The sequence below is a fragment of the Coffea arabica genome, chromosome 11c, assembly GCF_036785885.1.
Source record: "Coffea arabica cultivar ET-39 chromosome 11c, Coffea Arabica ET-39 HiFi, whole genome shotgun sequence".
NCBI classification, from domain to species: Eukaryota; Viridiplantae; Streptophyta; class Magnoliopsida; order Gentianales; family Rubiaceae; genus Coffea; species Coffea arabica.
The window spans coordinates 14,656,250-14,679,182 of record NC_092330.1 but is presented as its reverse complement, the minus strand read 5'-3'; the positions used below and the strand labels follow the sequence as shown (position 1 = coordinate 14,679,182).

Genomic DNA, 22,933 nt, shown 5'->3' with positions numbered 1-22,933 from the left:
GATCCTCCCCTATTTCTTGGTTTCCTTGTCCAACACCTTGACCTTGTTGAGCTACTAAGAGCTCCAGGATATCCGTCATGCGAGTTAAAACTTGTCCCATTTGGTCATTTCCTCTCCCAGCACTTGGCTCAGCATTTTGGTCAATATCAGATCTATTATCTACTCTTTCATTTCGGGGTTGTCTAGGTTGACGTCCCTTTCGTTGTCCTCTAGTTTCCATGTCCACGGCTAATCTATACACACATATATAAATCTCACACTAAGCCTTAGTCGAACTACACACAGGTGCCAGTAACACCCTTTAGAGGAAAAGAAATCACATATACATATATCATTATCACTGTGCAAGCACACGCAAACTAGAGTTCATTAAATCATAAAACAAGTTATGGCCAAGTAAAGTCCATGCCAAATCAAAGTCAATGCCAAAATAAACAAGTAATTATCACAAGTACACTCGTTCCCAAGGCGCAACTCTTAAGTTTTACCCCCGTCGTCTCACTATAAAAGATCACAAGTAGGGATTCATTAGATTAATTGGAACTAGATGATTCTCGTTCCCTAACATGCTCGATTTCAATCTCACCACAAGGATCTTTGGGTTACAATATTTTCCAGACTCAGCTAAGATGACCCCGTCCGGTCTCTCACGTCACTTCCTAGTCACTAGATGTCCGTAGATTTCTTATATTCATTTTAGTCGGACAAAGCCTGTTCATGTTCCAAAATACAAGTCTCAAGTACCTAGTAGCTAGCATCGCCTCAACTCTGGAGTACTCGGGCACGAGAATCCGAAATAAGGTAATTCACAACTCAAGCCGGCCGGTCCCAAGAGTATATCACCAAATTCGGGATTCCTACCCAACATACATATCAAATTCCTCCAAGTATCAAGATAAAGGTTTTTATAACTATCACATCTATGATCCACCCCTTCACTCTAGAAGAGCACTTAACCCTTTTTCTCATCCATATGATAAGGACCATAACACCACTTGGTCCTATCTTGCTCCTTTGTAGGGACCACGTGAAGTGGCTCTAAATTACATCGCTACAAGAAATCATTTAACTTTCAAGCCAGTCCCACAGTTTGGCATCCTAAACATCAGCCTAGGATACACTACAAAGATCTGAAGCCTAAGCTCTGATACCACCTGTGACGGCCCCACCTCCCCCTAAGGCGCACCAAAGGGTTCGGCGGACCGCCTGCCCAGCTCTCGCCAGGACTCAGTCACTCGTATCACGTGCGTACATCCATAGACAATAAGTAACCCATCCACTTCAACTTAATATATACATAGATGCTCAAGTAAAAGATAAGAAACTTCTACACACCAGAAGTTTTCAAAGTTTTTACCATTCAAGTACAAACATCGAATATACAAGGTTCTCATTCCTCATACAACCAGCCCGTGCCAAGCACTAGGGCGAGAACCATTACAAGGCCAAAGAACTAGATCAACCAGACTATACAGAACTCTCGTCCTTGCTCGCCTTCCCCTGCTAAGGAAAACAATTGACGTGGTATGAGCTAAAAAGCCCAGTGAGGTTCTATATAAATAAACAAGTAATTAAACAAGGAACATATCAAAAGGTATGGCACATGATTTCATGTTGGCATTTTAGCATGGAACAATTATCATGATACACGGTAACCATATACTGAAGGATACGGTGTTCCGGTGGAACTTTGTCGGTCCTCTGCACCTTATAACTTCCGGATCCCCACGGTTGACTGGCCATCACCTTATCCCTCCAGTGGTAATACTCGAGTATACCGACGGTTGTCCAGGGTTCCAACCTACCCGACCGAGCCCAGTCCTGGCTCGAGTAGGTCGGTAACCGAGGCGGGGCCCAAGTTCAGCTTAGAGCTTACAACATGCACAAGTAACCAAGTAAATCGGTAAACGGTAAATGGTAAAATTCATCAATTGAATAGGTCGAATGAGGTAAAGTACACACTCGCCTAACAATGATGGACAACTTCATATAGCATGTGATTCATGATAATTAAGTAATCAAGTGGACACTTAGCACGTAAACAATACAAATTGATTTCATGGGAGCATGTAATTCACGAATATCACGTAATCACATAAATTGGAAATCGAGTAAACAGATAGTCAGGTAATCAGGTAGTCACAGAAAACACGGGTATATAGAACACTCACCTATTTACGCACAACAACGTGCAAAATATCCTTCCGGATATTATCTTTAGTCACTGAGAAAACCTAAAATTAAATGAAAAGAATATTACCACTCATTTATCACAAACAATTAGGTGCAATCAAAGAAACTCGACGAATGATGAGTAGAACGTATAAAAAGAGACTTTAAAGTGGAACGAGGACATTTGGACCCGTGGACAAAATACTCAAGAAAATCCTAAACCACTCCTCTTTATTTGGTAAGAGTAAGTAAACATTTGGAGTTTCCAATTGAAGAAGGATCATGTTTTTAAGATGGAAAAACGGTCATAGTATTATACAAGTTCAAATAGAACTTAGCTTTCGGGCGAAAATTTGGGCAGCATGCCCTTTGTGTTTACCTAATTTCCAGCCATTTATGGCTTCATGATTTTTCTCAGCCAATCCCAAAGTCATGTACAGCACAAACTCATCATAATAGCCATTTCATAGGCTCAAGACAATATAAGAACAAAATCAAAGGAATAACAAGTGCGGAAATGCAATTTGACAAAAGACAGCTTTGACGGGTTCATGCATAACGGTCACAACCGGAGTTACACTTATCGGATTGGGATGAAACTTAAGCCGTTTCGAAGCTAAGACACAGGACTACAATGTTGAAGAAGGCCACTCAGTCCAGTTTGCCCTGTATCTAGGTCAAATTTATCAAAATGATCCCAGATTTTCTAGTTCGAGGTTTACTGTGGTAGTCTTGATTCATCCACTCTAATCTCCGCACACATAACTCCAAATCCAATAATTCCAAAGCCATATGAAAGCTAAGACAAATGTATACAATTCTCATGAAGATGACTTAGTCAGATTTACAGTGCAATCTAGTCAAATGCCCACTTTACAGATCCAAAATCCAACTAGTTGGTCAATTAACCGCACTGCATTCAAATGACCATATCCCAGTCTACCGAGGTCCGTTTAAGACGTTCTTGGCGGCGTTGAAAAGCTAATACAGGGTACTAAAACTTTCATGTTTTGACAATTGGCTAAATCTGAACGGATTATAGTAAACAAACACAACCAAAGAGACTAAACTGTCCACGCGGAATTCTGGAAAGTAACCTAGATCAGCGAGGGTATTTTCGTCTTTTCACAAGCTACGTTGCTCCGATTGAGCTGAAATTTTATAGGCATATATAAAATACCATTCTATACAACTTTCATGTTTTGTGCCAAGCCAAATTCGGCCTCTAACATGGAGCAATAAAATCGGGCAGAAAAGGGGGAAAATTTTCCAGAAATCTGGAATTTTGATTTCTAATGGAACCTTTCTTGATTTCTTGCTCCCATCATCACTATAACCACTTATCTAAGCTTAGATACAACATAGATCATCCATATAGCAAGTATAAGCAGCACATACCTCAAAAGAAACAAGGCTTGCAAGAGTACCACTTCACTTCCTCTTGAAAATTTTAGCTTCCCTAGCTTCCCAAGATCACAATTCACACTTTAATCGGTTTAGAATTTGTTTCTTGCACTTGGATGGTGCAAATCAAGAAGAAATTTTGGTTTTCTCTTGCTCTCCCTTTCCTCTCTCCTTGCTCGGCTATGCAGCAGAAAAATTGGGGAAGAATGAAGCTCACTTGGTCTTATAAGAAGACAAGAAAATTAGAACAAATTCTGTCCACAAGTTTAGCCAACACTTGGCTTGATTTCCACCACACAATTTTCTCTCTCCTTCCTTGCATTTTAGCCACAAATTTCGGCCAAGCTGTCATCATGAGAGAGGAGATATTTTACTCCATTAGTAATAAACTTGTGTGACAAGTAAGTGGCGGTCAAGTGGTCGGTTCAAACGGTAGTGCACGGTACACGTCGGTGTGACGCGTTTTCTCTTAAATCGCACGTACTAGGGTTTTTGCTTCCTATTCACTAACTTTTTATCATTGCTTCTAATCACATATTATTTCTCACTTAAAAGTCACTCTTAAGCACCAAATTTGATCCTTACTCGGTACCGGATAATTATACTTCGGTTACACGAAAAATCCGATTTCACCTTGAATTGAAAACGAATAGGAGAACCCTAATTTCCTATGGTCATTGGCACTTTTCTAGGGTGATTGAACCATGGATAACATGAAATAATAATTTCCAAATAATTTTCAAATAAAAGGGAATTTTTGAGAAATATGTAAGGAATTTGCGAGTCCTCACATTGGATCGTACACGTGTGACTGGGCCCAATGGAACTCGGATCAGCTCATTACGTGGGCCCTGATCCATACACACGTCACTGATACGGTCCTTAATCAACTCATTTCGAGACACGTAGCACGCTTGCCCAGGGATCTGGCGAGGTGGTCCAACGCTTGGATTGCGGAACCTAGAATCAAGCGGGACGATAAGATTTAATTATAGGCGTTAGAACGATAACTCCACTGAGGTGATTACTCGATTGGATAGGTCGGTAGAACAATCTAGGACGAGACGCAATATTGCTTACAACCCATGCCAAAGCAAGTGAAAAGGCTCAAATATCTCTTAACAAAAAGAATCGACATTAATCAAATTGTATTGATCCAACTTGTGTCCAAAACCCTTGCAAAGCAAGCCCTTTTATTGGCTAGAGGTTTCTAAAACCCTAAAGGAGCAGTAGCCATCTTGGTGTATAGATTGGCTGACCCATGCTTCTATTACGCAGTTAATCTAACCCTAAGCAACATTAAGGCCTAAAGACCCAACTCGGCCCAATCACTTGGAGGCTCGCTTGACTCTCCATGGGCTTGGATCATGGTGTAGATGTTTTGCTTGTCTCCTTCTTGGCCTTCAATATCCCTATGGACTCCATGTTAGTCTCAGACCATTTGAATAAGGCCTTGGAGGGATTTCATTAAGAGCTTGACTCGTGCATGTGTGATTAGGCCCAAAAGAACTCGGACCGGATCATTTTGGGGGCCATGATCCATGCACACATCACTGATACGGTCCTTGATCAATTCGTTACGAGACACATAGCACGTTTGCTCAAGTATCTATCGAGGTGATCCAACGCTTGGATTGTGGAACACAGAATCAAATGGAGAACACGATTTGATTCTAGGGGGTAGAACAACGGCTCCACAGTGGAGATTACTCTAACAGATACGTCGGTAGAACAATCTAGGATGAGACGCAAGATTGCTCACAACACTTGCAGAGGCAAGTAAAAAGGATCGAATCTCTCTTGACAAGAAGAATCGAAATTAACCAAACTTTATTGATCCAACTTGTGTCCAAAACCCTTATAATGCAAGCCCTTTTACAGGCTAGAGGTTACTAAAACCCTACGAAAATCCTAAAAGAGCAGTCGGCCATCTTGGTATCAAGACGGGCCGGCCCATGCATCTACTACGTAGTTAATCCAACCCTAAGCAACATTATGGCCTAAAGACCCTACCGGCCCAATCACTTGGAGGCCCGCTTGATTCTCCATAGGCTTGGGTCATGGTGCAGATGATTTGCTTGTATCCTTCTTGGCCTTCAATATCCCTATGGACTCCATGTTGGTCTTGGACCATTCGAACAAGGCCTTGGAGGGATTCCTTGATGAACTTGGCATGTACACGTGTGACTGGGCCCAATGGAACTCGGACCAGCTCATTGCGTGGGCCCTGATCCATACACACGTCACAGATACGGTCCTCCATCAACTTGTTTCGAGACACGTAGCACGTTTGCCCAAGGATCTAGCGAGGTGGTCCAACGCTTGGATTGCAGAACCTAGAATTAAGCGGGACGATAAGATTTAATTATAGGCGTTGGAACGATGACTCCACAGAGGTGATTACTCGAATGGATAGGTCGGTAGAACAATCAAGGACGAGACGCAATATTGCTTATAACCCTTGCCAAAGCAAGGGAAAAGGCTCGAATATCTCTTAACAAGAAGAATCGACATTAATAAAATTGTATTGATCCAACTTGTGTCCAAAACCCTTGCAAAGCAAGCCCTTTTACAGGCTAGAGGTTTCTAAAACCCTAAAGGAGCAGTCGGCCATCTTGGTGTCTAGATTGGCCGACCCATGCTTCTATTACGCAGTTAATCTAACTCTAAGCAACATTAAGGCCTAAAGACCCTACTCGGCCCAATCACTTGGAGGCCCGCTTGACTCTCCAAGGGCTTAAGACCCAACTCGGCCCAATCACTTGGAGGCCAGCTTGACTCTCCATGGCTTTGGATCATGGTGTAGATGATTTGCTTGTATCCTTCTTGGCCTTCAATATCCCTATGGACTCCATGTTGGTCTTGGACCATTCGATCAAAGCCTTGGAGGGATTCCTTGAAGAACTTGGATCGTACACGTGTGACTGGGACCAATGGAACTCGGATCAGCTCATTGTGTGGGCCCTGATCCATACACACGACATTGATACGGTCCTCCATAAACTCGTTTCGAGACACGTAGCACGTTTGCCCAAGGATCTAGCGAGGTGGTCCAACGCTTGGATAGCAGAACCTAGAATCAAGCGGGACGTTAAGATTTAATTATAGGCATTAGAACGATCACTCCACAGAGGTGATTACTCGAATGGATAGGTCCGTAGAAAAATCTAGGACGAGACGCAATATTGCTTACAACCCTTGCCAAAGCAAGGGAAAAGGCTCGAATATCTCTTAACAAGAAGAATCGACATTAATCAAAATGTATTGATCCAACTTGTGTCCAAAACCCTTGCAAAGCAAGCCCTTTTACAGGCTAGAGGTTTCTAAAACCCTAAAGGAGCAGTCGGCCATCTTGGTGTCTAGATTGGCCGACCCATGCTTCTATTACGCAGTTAATCTAACTCTAAGCAACATTAAGGCCTAAAGACCCTACTCGGCCCAATCACTTGGAGGCCCGCTTGACTCTCCATGGGATTGGATCATGGTGTAGATGATTTGCTTGTATCCTTCTTGGCCTTCAATATCCCTATGGACACCATGTTGGTCTTGGACCATTCGAACAAAGCCTTGGAGGGATTCCTTGAAGATTATAGGCTCGTACACGTGTGACTGGGCCCAATGGAACTCAGACCAGCTCATTGCGTGGGCCCTGATCCATACACACGTCACTGATACGGTCCTCGATCAACTCGTTTCGAGACTCGTTGCACGTTTGCCCATGGATCTTGCGAGGTGGTCCAACGCTTGGATTGCAGAACCTAGAATCAAGCGGGACGATAAGATTTCATTATAGGCGTTGGAACGAAGACTCCACAGAGGTGAGTACTCGAATGGATAGGTCGGTAGAACAATCTAGGACGAGACGCAATATTGCTTACAACCCATGCCAAAGCAAGTGAAAAGGCTCGAATATCTCTTTAGAAGAAGAATCGACATTAATCAAATTGTATTGATTCAACTTGTGTCCAAAACCCTTGCAAAGCAAGCCCTTTTATAGGCTAGAGGTTTCTAAAACCCTAAAGGAGCAGTCGGCCATCTTGGTGTCTAGATTGGCCGACCCATGCTTCTATTACGCAGTTAATCTAACCCTAAGCAACATTATGGCCTAAAGAGCCAACTCGGCCCAATCACTTGGAGGCCCACTTGACTCGCCACGAGCTTAAGACCCACTTGGAGGCTCGCTTGACTCTCCATGGGCTTGGATCATGGTCTAGATGTTTTGCTTGTCTCCTTCTAGACCTTCAATATCCCTATGGACTCAATGTTGGTCTTGGACCATTTGAACCAGGCCATGGAGGGATTTCTTTAAGAGCTTGGCTCGTGCATGTGTGATTAGGCCCAATAGAACTCTGACCGGATCATTTTGTGGACCATGATCCATGCACACATCACTGATACGGTCCTTGATGAACTCGTTACGAGAAACATAGCACGTTTGCTCAAGTATCTAGCGAGGTGATCCAACGCTTGGATTGCGGAACCTTGAATCAAACGGACAACACGATTTGATTATTGGGGGTAGAACGACGACTCCACAGTGGTGATTACTCTAATAGATACGTCGGTAGAAGAATCTAGGACGAGATGCAAGATTGCTCACAACCCTTGCAAAGGCAAGTAAAAAGGCTCGACTCTCTTTTGACAAGAAGAATCGAAATTAACCAAACTTTAGTGATCCAACTTGTGTCCAAAACCATTTTATGGGCTAGAGGTTACTAAAACCCTACAAAAACCCTAAAAGAGCAGTCGGCCATCTTGGTATCAAGACGGGCCGGCCCATGCTTCTACTACGTAGTTAATCCAACCCTAAGCAACATTATGGCCTAAAGACCCTACTCGGCCCAATCACTTGGAGGCCCGCTTGACTCTCCATAGGCTTGGTTCATGGTGTAGATGATTTGCTTGTCTCCTTCTTGGCCTTCAATATCCCTATGGACTCCATGCTGGTCTTGGACCATTCGAACAAAGCCTTGGAGGGATTCCTTGAAGAACTTGGCTCGTACACGTGTGACTGGGCCCAATGGAACTCGGACCAGCTCATTGCGTGGGCCCGGATCCATACACACGTCACTGATACGGTCCTCGGTCAACTCGTTTCGAGACACGTAGCACGCTTGCCCAAGGATCTAGCGAGGTGGTCCAATGCTTGGATTGCGGAACCTAGAATCAAGCGGGACGATAAGATTTAATTATAGGCGCTAGAACGATGACACCACAGAGGTGATTACTTGAATGGATAGGTCGGTAGAACAATCTTGGACGAGACGCAATATTGCTTACAACCCTTGCCAAAGAAAGTGAAACGGCTCGAATATCTCTTAACAAGAAGAATCGACATCAATCAAATTGTATTGATCCAACTTGTGTCCAAAACCCTTGCAAACAAGCCCTTTTATAGGCTAGAGGTTTCTAAAACCCTAAAGGAGCAGTCGGCCATCTTGGTGTCTAGATTGGGCGACCCATGCTTCTATTACGCAGTTAATCTAACCCTAAGCAACATTAAGGCCAAAAGACCCAACTCGGCCCAATCACTTGGAGGCCCGCTTGACTCTCCACGGGTTTGGATCCTGGTGTAGATGATTTGCTTGTATCCTTCTTGGCCTTCAATATCCCTATGGACTCCATGTTGGTCTTGGACCATTCGAACAAGGCCTTGGTTGGATTCCTTGAAGAACTTGGATCATACACGTGTGACTGGGCCCAATGGAACTCGGACCAACTCATTGTGTGGGCCCAGATCCATACACACGTCACTGATACGGTCCTCCAGCAACTCGTTTCGAGACACGTAGCACGCTTGCCCAAGGATCTAGCGAGGTGGTCCAACGCCTGGATTGCGGAACCTAGAATCAAGCGGGATGATAAGATTTAATTATAGGCGTTGGAACGATGACTCCAAAGAGGGGATTACTCGAATGGATAGGTCGGTAGAAAAATCTAGGACGAGACGCAATATTGCTTACAACCCTTGCCAAAGCAAGTGAAAAGGCTCGAGTATCTCTTAACGAGAAGAATCGACATTAATCAAATTGTATTGATCCAACTTTCGTCCAAAACCCTTGGAAAGCAAGCCCTTTCATAGGCTAGAGGTTTCTAAAACCCTAAAAGAGCAGTCGAACATCTTGGTGTCTAGATTGGCCGACCCATGCTTCTATTACGCAGTTAATCTAACCCTAAGCAACATTAAGGCCTAAAGACCCAACTCGGCCCAATCACTTGGAGGCCCACTTGACTCTCCACAGGCTTAAGACCCACTTGGAGGCTCGCTTGACTCTCCATGGGCTTGGATCATGGTGTAGATGTTTTGCTTGTATCCTTCTAGGCCTTCAATATCCCAATGGACTCAATGTTGGTCTTGGACCATTTGAACCAGACCTTGGAGAGATTTCTTTAAGAGCTTGGCTTGTGCGTGTATGACTAGGCCCAATAGAAATCTGACCGGATCATTTTGTGGGCCATGATCCATGCACACATCACTGATACGGTCATTGATCAACTCGTTACGAGAAACATAGCACGTTTGCTCAAGTATCTAGCGAGGTGATCCAACGCTTGGATTGTGGAACCTAGAATCAAACGGACAACACGATTTGATTATAGGGGGTAGAACGACGACTCCACAGTGGTGATTACTCTAATAGATACGTCGGTAGAACAATCTAGGACGAGACGCAAGATTGCTCACAACCCTTGCAAAGGCAAGTAAAAAGGCTCGACTCTCCCTTGACAAGAAGAATCGAAATTAACCAAACTTTAGTGATCCAACTTGTGTCCAAAACCCTTATAATGCAAGCCCTTTTATGGGCTAGAGGTTACTAAAACCCTACAAAAACCCTAAAAGAGCAGTCGGCCATCTTGGTATCAAGACGGGCCGCCCCATGCTTCTACTACGTATTTAATCCAACTCTAAGCAACATTATGGCCTAAAGACCCTACTCCGCCCAATCACTTGGAGGCCCACTTGACTCTCCATAGGCTTGGATCATGGTGTAGATGATTTGCTAGTATCCTTCTTGGCATTCAATATCCCTATGGACTCCATGCTGGTTTTGGACCATTCGAACAAGGCCTTGGAGGGATTCCTTGAAGAACTTGGCTCGTACACGTGTGACTGGGCCCAATGGAACTCGGACCAGCTCGTTGCGTGGGCCCTGATCCAGACACACGTCACTGATACGGTCCTCGGTCAACTCGTTTCGAGACACGTAGCACGTTTGCCCAAGGATCTAGCGAGGTGGTCTAGCGCTTCGATCGCGGAACCTAGAATCAAGCGGGACGATAAGATTTAATTATAGGCGTTAGAACGATGACTCCACAGAGGTGACTACTCGAATGGATAGGCCGGTAGAACAATCTAGGACGAGACGCAATATTGCTTACAACCCTTGCCAAAGAAAGTGAAAAGGCTCGAATATCTCTTAACAAGAAGAATCGACATCAATCAAATTGTATTGATCCGACTAGTGTCCAAAACCCTTGCAAAGCAAGCCCTTTTATAGGCTAGAGGTTTCTAAAACCCTAAAGGAGCAGTCTGCCATCTTGGTGTCTAGATTGGCCGACCCATGCTTCTATTACGCAGTTAATCTAACCCAAAGCAACATTAAGGCATAAAGACCCAACTCGGCCCAATCACTTGGAGGCCCGCTTGACTCTCCACGGGCTTGGATCAATGTGTAGATGATTTGCTTGTATCCTTCTTGGCCTTCAATATCCCTATGGACTCCATGTTGGTCTTGGACCATTCGAACAAGGTCTTGGAGGGATTCCTTGAAGAACTTGGAACGTACACGTGTGACTGGGCCCAATGGAACTCGGATCAGCTCATTGCGTGGGCCCTGATCCATACACACATCACTGATACGGTCCTTAATCAACTCGTTTCGAGACACGTAGCACGCTTGCCCAAGGATCTAGCGAGGTGGTCCAACGCTTGGATTGCGGAAACTAGAATCAAGCGGGACGATAAGATTTAATTATAGGCGTTAGAACGAAGACTCCACAGAGGTGATTACTCGAATGGATAGGTCGGTAGAACAATCTAGGACGAGATGCAATATTGCTTACAACCCATGCCAAAGCAAGTGAAAAGGCACGAATATCTCTTAACAAGAAGAATCGACATTAATCAAATTGTATTGATCCAACTTGTGTCCAAAACCCTTGCAAAACAAGCCCTTTTATAGGCTAGTGGTTTCTAAAACCCTAAAGGAGCAGTCGGCCATCTTGGTGTATAGATTGGCCGACCCATGCTTCTATTATGCAGTTAATCTAACCCTAAGCAACATTAAGGCCTAAAGACCCAACTCGGCCCAATCACTTGGAGGCTCGCTTGACTCTCCATGGGCTTGGATCATGGTGTAGATGTTTTGCTTGTCTCCTTATAGGCCTTCAATATCCCTATGGACTCCATGTTGGTCTTGGACCATTTGAACAAGGCCTTGGAGGGATTCCTTTAAGAGCTTGGGTCGTGCATGTGTGACTAGGCCCAATAGACCTCGGACCGGATCATTTTGTGGGCCATGATCCATGCACCCATCACTGATACGGTCCTTCATCAACTCGCTACGAGACACATAGCACGTTTGCTCAAGTATCTAGCGAGGTGATCCAACGCTTGGATTGTGGAACCTAGAATCAAACGGACAACACGATTTGATTAAAGGGGGTAGAACGACGACTCCGCAGTGGTGATTACTCTAATAGATACGTCGGTAGAACAATCTAGGACGAGACGCAAGATTGCTCACAACCCTTGCAAAGGCAAGTAAAAAGGCTCGACTCTCTCTTGACAAAAACAATCGAAATTAACCAAACTTTATTGATCCAACTTGTGTCCAAGACCCTTATAATGCAAGCCCATTTATAGGCTAGAGGTTACTAAAACCCTACGAAAACCCTAAAAGAGCAGTCGGCCATCTTGGTATCAAGACGGGCCGGCCCATGCTTCTACTAATTAGTTAATGCAACCCTAAGCAACATTAAGGCCTAAAGACCCCACTCGGCCCAATCACTTGGAGGCCCGCTTGACTCTCCATAGTCTTGGATCATGGTGTATACGATTTGCTTGTATCCTTCTTGGCCTTCAATATCCCTATGGACTCCATGTTGGTCTTGGACCATTCGAACAAGGCCTTGGAGGGATTCCTTGAAGAACTTGGCTCGTACACGTGTGACTGGGCCTAATGGTACCGGATTAGCTCATTGCGTGGGCCCTGATCCATACACATGTCACAGATACGGTCCTTGATCAACTCGTTTCGAGACACGTAGCACGTTTGCCCAAGGATCTAGCGAGGTGGTCCAACGCTTGGATTGTGGAACCTAGAATCAAGCGGGATGATAAGATTCAATTATAGGCGTTAGAACGATGACTCCACAGAGGTGATTACTCGAATGGATAGGTCGGTAGAACAATCTAGGACGGTACGCAATATTGCATACAACCCTTGCCAAAGCAAGTGAAAAGGCTCGAATATCTCTTAACAAGAAGAATCGACATAAATCAAATTGTATTGATCCAACTTGTGTCCAAAACCCTTGCAAACAAGCCCTTTTATAGGCTAGAGGTTTCTAAAACCCTAAAGGAGCAGTCGGCCATCTTGGTGTCTAGATTGGGCGACCCATGCTTCTATTACGCAGTTAATCTAACCCTAAGCAACATTAAAGCCAAAAGACCCAACTCGGCCCAATCACTTGGAGGCCCGCTTGACTCTCCACGGGTTTGGATCCTGGTGTAGATGATTTGCTTGTATCCTTCTTGGCCTTCAATATCCCTATGGACTCCATGTTGGTCTTGGACCATTCGAACAAGGCCTTGGTTGGATTCCTTGAAGAACTTGGATCATACACGTGTGACTGGGCCCAATGGAACTCGGACCAACTCATTGTGTGGGCCCAGATCCATACACACGTCACTGATACGGTCCTCCAGCAACTCGTTTCGAGACACGTAGCACGCTTGCCCAAGGATCTAGCGAGGTGGTCCAACGCCTGGATTGCGGAACCTAGAATCAAGCGGGACGATAATATTTAATTATTGGCATTGGAACGATGACTCCAAAGAGGGGATTACTCGAATGGATAGGTCGGTAGAAAAATCTAGGACGAGACGCAATATTGCTTACAACCCTTGCCAAAGCAAGTGAAAAGGCTCGAGTATCTCTTAACGAGAAGAATCGACATTAATCAAATTGTATTGATCCAACTTTCGTCCAAAACCCTTGGAAAGCAAGCCCTTTCATAGGCTAGAGGTTTCTAAAACCCTAAAAGAGCAGTCGAACATCTTGGTGTCTAGATTGGCCGACCCATGCTTCTATTACGCAGTTAATCTAACCCTAAGCAACATTAAGGCCTAAAGACCCAACTCGGCCCAATCACTTGGAGGCCCACTTGACTCTCCACAGGCTTAAGACCCACTTGGAGGCTCGCTTGACTCTCCATGGGCTTGGATCATGGTGTAGATGTTTTGCTTGTATCCTTCTAGGCCTTCAATATCCCAATGGACTCAATGTTGGTCTTGGACCATTTGAACCAGACCTTGGAGAGATTTCTTTAAGAGCTTGGCTTGTGCGTGTATGACTAGGCCCAATAGAAATCTGACCGGATCATTTTGTGGGCCATGATCCATGCACACATCACTGATACGGTCATTGATCAACTCGTTACGAGAAACATAGCACGTTTGCTCAAGTATCTAGCGAGGTGATCCAACGCTTGGATTGTGGAACCTAGAATCAAACGGACAACACGATTTGATTATAGGGGGTAGAACGACGACTCCACAGTGGTGATTACTCTAATAGATACGTCGGTAGAACAATCTAGGACGAGACGCAAGATTGCTCACAACCCTTGCAAAGGCAAGTAAAAAGGCTCGACTCTCCCTTGACAAGAAGAATCGAAATTAACCAAACTTTAGTGATCCAACTTGTGTCCAAAACCCTTATAATGCAAGCCCTTTTATGGGCTAGAGGTTACTAAAACCCTACAAAAACCCTAAAAGAGCAGTCGGCCATCTTGGTATCAAGACGGGCCGCCCCATGCTTCTACTACGTATTTAATCCAACTCTAAGCAACATTATGGCCTAAAGACCCTACTCCGCCCAATCACTTGGAGGCCCACTTGACTCTCCATAGGCTTGGATCATGGTGTAGATGATTTGCTAGTATCCTTCTTGGCATTCAATATCCCTATGGACTCCATGCTGGTTTTGGACCATTCGAACAAGGCCTTGGAGGGATTCCTTGAAGAACTTGGCTCGTACACGTGTGACTGGGCCCAATGGAACTCGGACCAGCTCGTTGCGTGGGCCCTGATCCAGACACACGTCACTGATACGGTCCTCGGTCAACTCGTTTCGAGACACGTAGCACGTTTGCCCAAGGATCTAGCGAGGTGGTCTAGCGCTTCGATCGCGGAACCTAGAATCAAGCGGGACGATAAGATTTAATTATAGGCGTTAGAACGATGACTCCACAGAGGTGACTACTCGAATGGATAGGCCGGTAGAACAATCTAGGACGAGACGCAATATTGCTTACAACCCTTGCCAAAGAAAGTGAAAAGGCTCGAATATCTCTTAACAAGAAGAATCGACATCAATCAAATTGTATTGATCCGACTAGTGTCCAAAACCCTTGCAAAGCAAGCCCTTTTATAGGCTAGAGGTTTCTAAAACCCTAAAGGAGCAGTCTGCCATCTTGGTGTCTAGATTGGCCGACCCATGCTTCTATTACGCAGTTAATCTAACCCAAAGCAACATTAAGGCATAAAGACCCAACTCGGCCCAATCACTTGGAGGCCCGCTTGACTCTCCACGGGCTTGGATCAATGTGTAGATGATTTGCTTGTATCCTTCTTGGCCTTCAATATCCCTATGGACTCCATGTTGGTCTTGGACCATTCGAACAAGGTCTTGGAGGGATTCCTTGAAGAACTTGGAACGTACACGTGTGACTGGGCCCAATGGAACTCGGATCAGCTCATTGCGTGGGCCCTGATCCATACACACATCACTGATACGGTCCTTAATCAACTCGTTTCGAGACACGTAGCACGCTTGCCCAAGGATCTAGCGAGGTGGTCCAACGCTTGGATTGCGGAAACTAGAATCAAGCGGGACGATAAGATTTAATTATAGGCGTTAGAACGATGACTCCACAGAGGTGATTACTCGAATGGATAGGTCGGTAGAACAATCTAGGACGAGATGCAATATTGCTTACAACCCATGCCAAAGCAAGTGAAAAGGCACGAATATCTCTTAACAAGAAGAATCGACATTAATCAAATTGTATTGATCCAACTTGTGTCCAAAACCCTTGCAAAACAAGCCCTTTTATAGGCTAGTGGTTTCTAAAACCCTAAAGGAGCAGTCGGCCATCTTGGTGTATAGATTGGCCGACCCATGCTTCTATTATGCAGTTAATCTAACCCTAAGCAACATTAAGGCCTAAAGACCCAACTCGGCCCAATCACTTGGAGGCTCGCTTGACTCTCCATGGGCTTGGATCATGGTGTAGATGTTTTGCTTGTCTCCTTATAGGCCTTCAATATCCCTATGGACTCCATGTTGGTCTTGGACCATTTGAACAAGGCCTTGGAGGGATTCCTTTAAGAGCTTGGGTCGTGCATGTGTGACTAGGCCCAATAGACCTCGGACCGGATCATTTTGTGGGCCATGATCCATGCACCCATCACTGATACGGTCCTTCATCAACTCGCTACGAGACACATAGCACGTTTGCTCAAGTATCTAGCGAGGTGATCCAACGCTTGGATTGTGGAACCTAGAATCAAACGGACAACACGATTTGATTAAAGGGGGTAGAACGACGACTCCGCAGTGGTGATTACTCTAATAGATACGTCGGTAGAACAATCTAGGACGAGACGCAAGATTGCTCACAACCCTTGCAAAGGCAAGTAAAAAGGCTCGACTCTCTCTTGACAAAAACAATCGAAATTAACCAAACTTTATTGATCCAACTTGTGTCCAAGACCCTTATAATGCAAGCCCATTTATAGGCTAGAGGTTACTAAAACCCTACGAAAACCCTAAAAGAGCAGTCGGCCATCTTGGTATCAAGACGGGCCGGCCCATGCTTCTACTAATTAGTTAATGCAACCCTAAGCAACATTAAGGCCTAAAGACCCCACTCGGCCCAATCACTTGGAGGCCCGCTTGACTCTCCATAGTCTTGGATCATGGTGTATACGATTTGCTTGTATCCTTCTTGGCCTTCAATATCCCTATGGACTCCATGTTGGTCTTGGACCATTCGAACAAGGCCTTGGAGGGATTCCTTGAAGAACTTGGCTCGTACACGTGTGACTGGGCCTAATGGTACCGGATTAGCTCATTGCGTGGGCCCTGATCCATACACATGTCACAGATACGGTCCTTGATCAACTCGTTTCGAGACACGTAGCACGTTTGCCCAAGGATCTAGCGAGGTGGTCCAACGCTTGGATTGTGGAACCTAGAATCAAGCGGGATGATAAGATTCAATTATAGGCGTTAGAACGATGACTCCACAGAGGTGATTACTCGAATGGATAGGTCGGTAGAACAATCTAGGACGGTACGCAATATTGCATACAACCCTTGCCAAAGCAAGTGAAAAGGCTCGAATATCTCTTAACAAGAAGAATCGACATAAATCAAATTGTATTGATCCAACTTGTGTCCAAAACCCTTGGAAAGCAAGCCCTTTCATAGGCTAGAGGTTTCTAAAACCCTAAAGGAGCGGTCGGCCATCTTGGTGTCTAGATTGGCCGACCCATGCTTCTATTACGCAGTTAATCTAACCCTAAGCAACATTAAAGCCTAAAGATCCAACTCGGCCCAATCACTTGGAGGCCCGCTTGACTCTCCACGGGTTTGGATCATGGTGTAGATGATTTGCTTGTATCCTTCTTGGCCTTCAATATCCCTATGGACTCCATGTTGGTCTTGGACCATTCGAACAAGGCCTTGGTGGGATTCTTTGAAGAACTTGGATCGTACACGTGTGACTAGGCCCAATGGAACTCGAACCAGCTCATTGTGTGGGCCCAGATCCATACACACGTCACTGATACGGTCCTCCATCAACTCGTTTCGAGACACGTAGCACGCTTGCCCAAGGATCTAGCGAGGTGGTTCAACGCCTGGATTGCTGAACCTAGAATCAAGCGGGACGATAATATTTAATTATTGGCATTGGAACGATGACTCCTGATGTGTGCACGGGGCTTGGCCCACGCAATGGCCCAATCCGAGTTCCATTGGGCCCAGTCCTGATGTGTGCACAGGCCTTGGCCCACGCAATGGCCCAATCCGAGTTCCATTGGGCCCAGTCACATGTGCACGGGCCAAGCAATTCAGGGAATCACTCCAAGCCCTTGTACGGAATGTTCAAGACCAACAATGAGTTCATCGAGACATTGATTGCTTAGAAGGTGATAACCCAGTTGTCTACACGATGATCCAAGCCCAATGGCCGATTAGGCCTTAGTGTTAGGAGTCTTAAATTTAGATTAGTCCTTTTGTTAGCCATGGATTCGGCCCACCTTTGTCTAAGGATGGCCGAACCACTAGGCCTTCTTTATTGAGTCCATGGATCGGCCCACCTTGTCCAAGGAGTGGCCAACCATCTAGCTTTTCGATATTAGGGTTTAGGGTTTCATTAGTATTTGCCTATATAAAGGCTTGCTTTGTAAGGTTTAAGGGAGCCGTTTGATGATAATAAACTTGTTCTTGTTTCTCTACATGGAGAGTACAACTCCGTTACTTGCATTGGCAAGGGTTCTTGAGCAATCTCGTGATCGTCCTTGATTGTTCTACCGACCTATCCACTTGAGTATCCACCTCCATTGGAGTCGTCGTTCTACCACCTTCAATCAAATCGTGTTGTCCGTTTGATTTTAGGTTCCGCAATCCAAGCGTTGGACAACCTCGCTAGATCCTTGGGCAAACGTGCTACGTGTCTCGACCGTGGATCGAGGAGCGTATCAGTTGGCTTCAGAGCTTCGGTGGAGGTATCTTCCGTTATATCCATAGTTTCTGTCTTAGTTTTCCTTGTTTCCGCTGCCTTGTTCTACAAAAAAAAAACGTCACTGTTCACCGTGCTGTTCACCGTCACTGTTCATCGACACTGTTCACGGTACTGTTCATCCGAACACAAAATCTGTTGGTGTGTTATCTCCTTTGTGTTGTGTCTAGTTTGTTGATAATTTCTGTCCACAACTTGTTTCTTGCGTTTGAGTCATTTGTTGCGGCAAAAAAATTCTGTTCGTGTGTTTCCTTGCGTTGTAAATCTGTCCGCTGTTTAGTACTTCGTTGTTGCGTCCAATTTCTGGTCAAAGTTGTGCCCAATCTGTCCGTGGGTGTTGTTTCCTGTTGTCTAATACATTTGGTCCGTTAGTCACCTCTTGTTGCGTCAAAGAAAATTCTGACCGTTCGCATCACATCGTTGCTTACAAATCTGTCCATAATCTTGTGCGTTGTTTGTGTCAAGCTGGCTGTGGTTTGTGCGCACTTGGAACGTACAAATTTCTGGTTGGAACCCCAAAACTGTTTTGGTTAAGTTGGTCGACGCTTGGGCAGTACGAAAACCCACCTTTGTGCGGCTAGGGTTTCCTTGGCGGTTAGGGTTTTTCTCGCCATCGCTAGAGTTCCCTATTTTGCGTCCAATCTGCCATGCGTGAGTTGTTGACAATCTGACCGCATATGGTATCCTTGTTGCACCCAAATTTTGTCCAAAGTAGATAGCCTAAGCCGAAGCTACAAGAGGGCAAGGAAGCGACGGCTAGGGTTTCTTGGCGGCTAGGGTTTTGTTTGGCGGCTAGGGTTTCCTTGTGGCGGCTAGGGTTCCCTTTGTGCGGCTAGGGTTCCATTTGTGCGGCTAGGGTTTCGTTTGCACTAGGGTTTCATTTGCGCTACGGTTTCTTTGTTGTCACTTGGACACTCTCCTACATCCTCTCCTACATTTTAGGAATACTCTCCTACATTCTCTCCTACATTTCAGGCATTCTCTCCTATATTTTAGGAACACGCTCCTACATTCTCTCCTATAATTTAGGAATACTCTCCTACATTCTAGGAACCCACTCCTACATTTTAGGAAGTTAGGGTTTCTTTCTTTTGTGTTCTCATTGGCGCACTTCCATTTCTGTCCGCCACTATTGGCCTTCCAAATTCGTCCATTTCCACTCCATTTTGCACCCTCATTTGTGTCTTACCTTCTTGGTTACTCTTGTGGAAAAAAAGTTGGTGACAATTATTGGACTTGAGCGGCCTTTCTCAACTACCTAACCCAACAAGTAAAGGTACTTGGTAAGATCATTAGAGTGTTTTAGAGTGACATCCATATACACGAGTGTGAGTGGATACATGTAAGGGAGCGTGAAAGGCAATATCTTCGGTTTCGTTGCTAACTTTTTGCAGGTTCCCTCATACATCATGGCGAGTACAAGACGCATAAAAGCTAGTTCACAACATTGTCTTCTTGATCCTAAGGGAGTCAAAGAAGTGGCATTACGTGGTGTAGATGAGCAATTGGACATCGTCAAATCTCAGTTGCCTGGTTGGTTTTATACCCGTTGCGGTGTCAAAGATAAAATTTGTAGCTTGGCCATTGATGGGAGTTGTGAAGTCAACCTTGCAAGTGCTATCATGGTTGAGAAATTAAATCTTCCAACCATTGATCATCTTCAACCGTACAAGTTGACGAGCACTCATGGTGATGTTTGGGTTACTAAACGGACACTTGTACCTATTCAAATCGGCAAATATGTGGATGAGGTGTTGTGTGATGTAGTCCCAATTCAAGTAACACATGTGTTGTTGGGCAAAGCATGGATGTCGAGGCGAGAAGTTAGATATGACGGACATACTAATAAGTATTCTTTCTTATTTAATAGTCATCGTTTGGCACTTGTATCACTTACTTATGACCAGCTTTGTATTGATCTAGCACGCATGAAAAGTGAGCTTGAGCGTTATAGGATGGAGAAAAACCGAGATGAGGGATTTGAGCCTGAAGAGGTAAAATCCGAGGGAGTTGAAAGCAATGAGATCAAAGGGGCAGCTGTTGAACTAGAAAAAGAGATGGACAAATCGGATGAGATGGGTGATAAAAAGGAAGAGCAGAGAGAAAGAGGGCCGATTTTGAGCAAGAATATGGGGGTCTATTGTTGTCCTAACGAACTTACCTTTGCTTTGTTTAGCATCTCTTCTTCTGTGCAGGTTACACAAAGTCACTAGAGCTGGTCATGGCATGTTCCATTCCGAAGTCACTTGGACATTTTACGAGTTTCCATGGAGTTTGTCTCCTAGGAGCTAAATCTCATTGGTATCAATCCATGGAACAATCTGCATTCAAACCTGTCCGCGCCATTGGAGGAGTCATTCGAGCCCATTATTTTGATGAGAAGTATTGCAAAGTTGTCCAAAATTTTCCCACAACGACTAAAGAGTTACAACCTGATTTCATGCTTGTAAATGCATGTGATTCGTATGGGGTGGACTTCACTTCATTCCTGTCGCTTATGTTGGGTGATGGCCGCAAGGGTGTCAATCAAGATCCGAGTGTTGTTCTTCCCGCACTGGTTCGTGTTTCTATGGATGTGCAACACGGGTGGCTTAGTGTCCCACCTCCAAAATGGCAAGTTGCGCCGATTCAGTGCCTAGGGCTGAATTACACCACCTCGCACAACCAGGTTCGAGGCTTTTCTAGTTTCAATGAACATTGTTATGAAGTGCATGTGAATGTCCGGGTGCGAAGGCTAATTAGCGAGCTTTGGGTAGCAACCTGGAACATTCACAAGCCTTATACATGTTCCTTCCTACCTTGGAGAATGTCCTTGTTTGAGAACCCCTTGAAGTTGACTAAGAGACATGTGCACCAAATTATCTTAATCATAACATATGCAAGTATCCTTCAATCTAAGAGGGCCAATATGTGGAGACTTGGGTGTCACACTACCCACTCTCATTAGTATCATTCATCTCCATCCAGATTTGAGGACAAATCCTTCTCAAGAGGAGGAGACTGATGTGTGCACGGGCCTTGGCTCACGCAATGGCCCAATCCGAGTTTCATTGGGCCCAGTCCTGATGTGTGCACGGGCCTTGGCCCACGCAATGGCCCAATCCGAGTTCCATTGGGCCCAGTCACATGTGCACGGGCGAAGCAATTCAGGGAATCACTCCAAGCCCTTGTACGGAATGTTCAAGACCAACAATGAGTTCATCGAGACATTGAAGGCTTAGAAGGTGATAACCCAGTTGTCTACACGATGATCCAAGCCCATGAAGAGAGCCCGTGAAGAGCCAAGTGGGCTATGGCCGATTAGGCCTTAATGTTAGGAGTCTTAAATTTAGATTAGTCCTTTTGTTAGCCATGGATTCGGCCCACCTTTGTCTAAGGATGGCCGAACCACTAGGCCTTCTTTATTGAGTCCATGGATCGGCCCACCTTGTCCAAGGAGTGGCCAACCATCTAGCTTTTCGATATTAGGGTTTAGGGTTTCATTAGTATTTGCCTATATAAAGGCTTGCTTTGTAAGGTGTAAGGGAGCCGTTTGATGATAACAAACTTGTTCTTCTTTCTCTACATGGAGAGTACAACTCCGTTACTTGCATTGGCAAGGGTTCTTGAGCAATCTCGTGATCGTCCTTGATTGTTCTACCGACCTATCCACTTGAGTATCCACCTCCATTGGAGTCGTCGTTCTACCACCTTCAATCAAATCGTGTTGTCCGTTTGATTTTAGGTTCTGCAATCCAAGCGTTGGACAACCTCGCTAGATCCTTGGGCAAACGTGCTACGTGTCTCGACCATGGATCGAGGAGCGTATCAATTCCACAGAGGTGATTACTCGAATGGATAGGTCAGTAGAAAAATCTAGGACGAGACGCAATATTGCTTACAACCCTTGCCAAAGCAAGTGAAAAGGCTCGATTATCTCTTAACAAGAAGAATCGACATTAATCAAATTGTATTGATCCAACTGGTGTCCAAAATCCTTGCAAAGCAAGCCCTTTTACAGGCTAGAGGTTTCTAAAACCCTAAAGGAGCAATCGGCCATCTTGGTGTCTAGATTGGCCGATCCATTCTTCTATTACGCAGTTAATCTAACTCTAAGCAACATTAAGGCCTAAAGACCCTACTCGGCCCAATCACTTGGAGGCCCGCTTGACTCTCCATGGGATTGGATCAGGGTGTAGATGATTTGCTTGTATCCTTCTTGGCCTTCAATATCCCTATGGACTCCATGTTGGTCTTGGACCATTCGAACAAGGCCTTGGAGGGATTCCTTGAAGAACTTGGCTCGTACACGTGTGACTGGGGCCCAATGGAACTCCGACCA

The 22,933-nt window shown here is 45.0% G+C and overlaps 1 long non-coding RNA gene across 1 annotated transcript; it reads right to left on the bottom strand.

Moving 5' to 3' along the window:
* Positions 1-1,241: 1,241 nt before the first annotated feature.
* LOC140017074 (uncharacterized) lies at positions 1,242-4,354 on the bottom strand. Its single transcript, XR_011823396.1, has 3 exons — positions 3,571-4,354; positions 2,172-2,234; positions 1,242-1,500 (listed from the first exon to the last, which is right to left on the bottom strand). It is a non-coding gene; the product is annotated as an uncharacterized lncRNA (long non-coding RNA).
* Between the last annotated feature and the right edge of the window lie 18,579 nt (positions 4,355-22,933).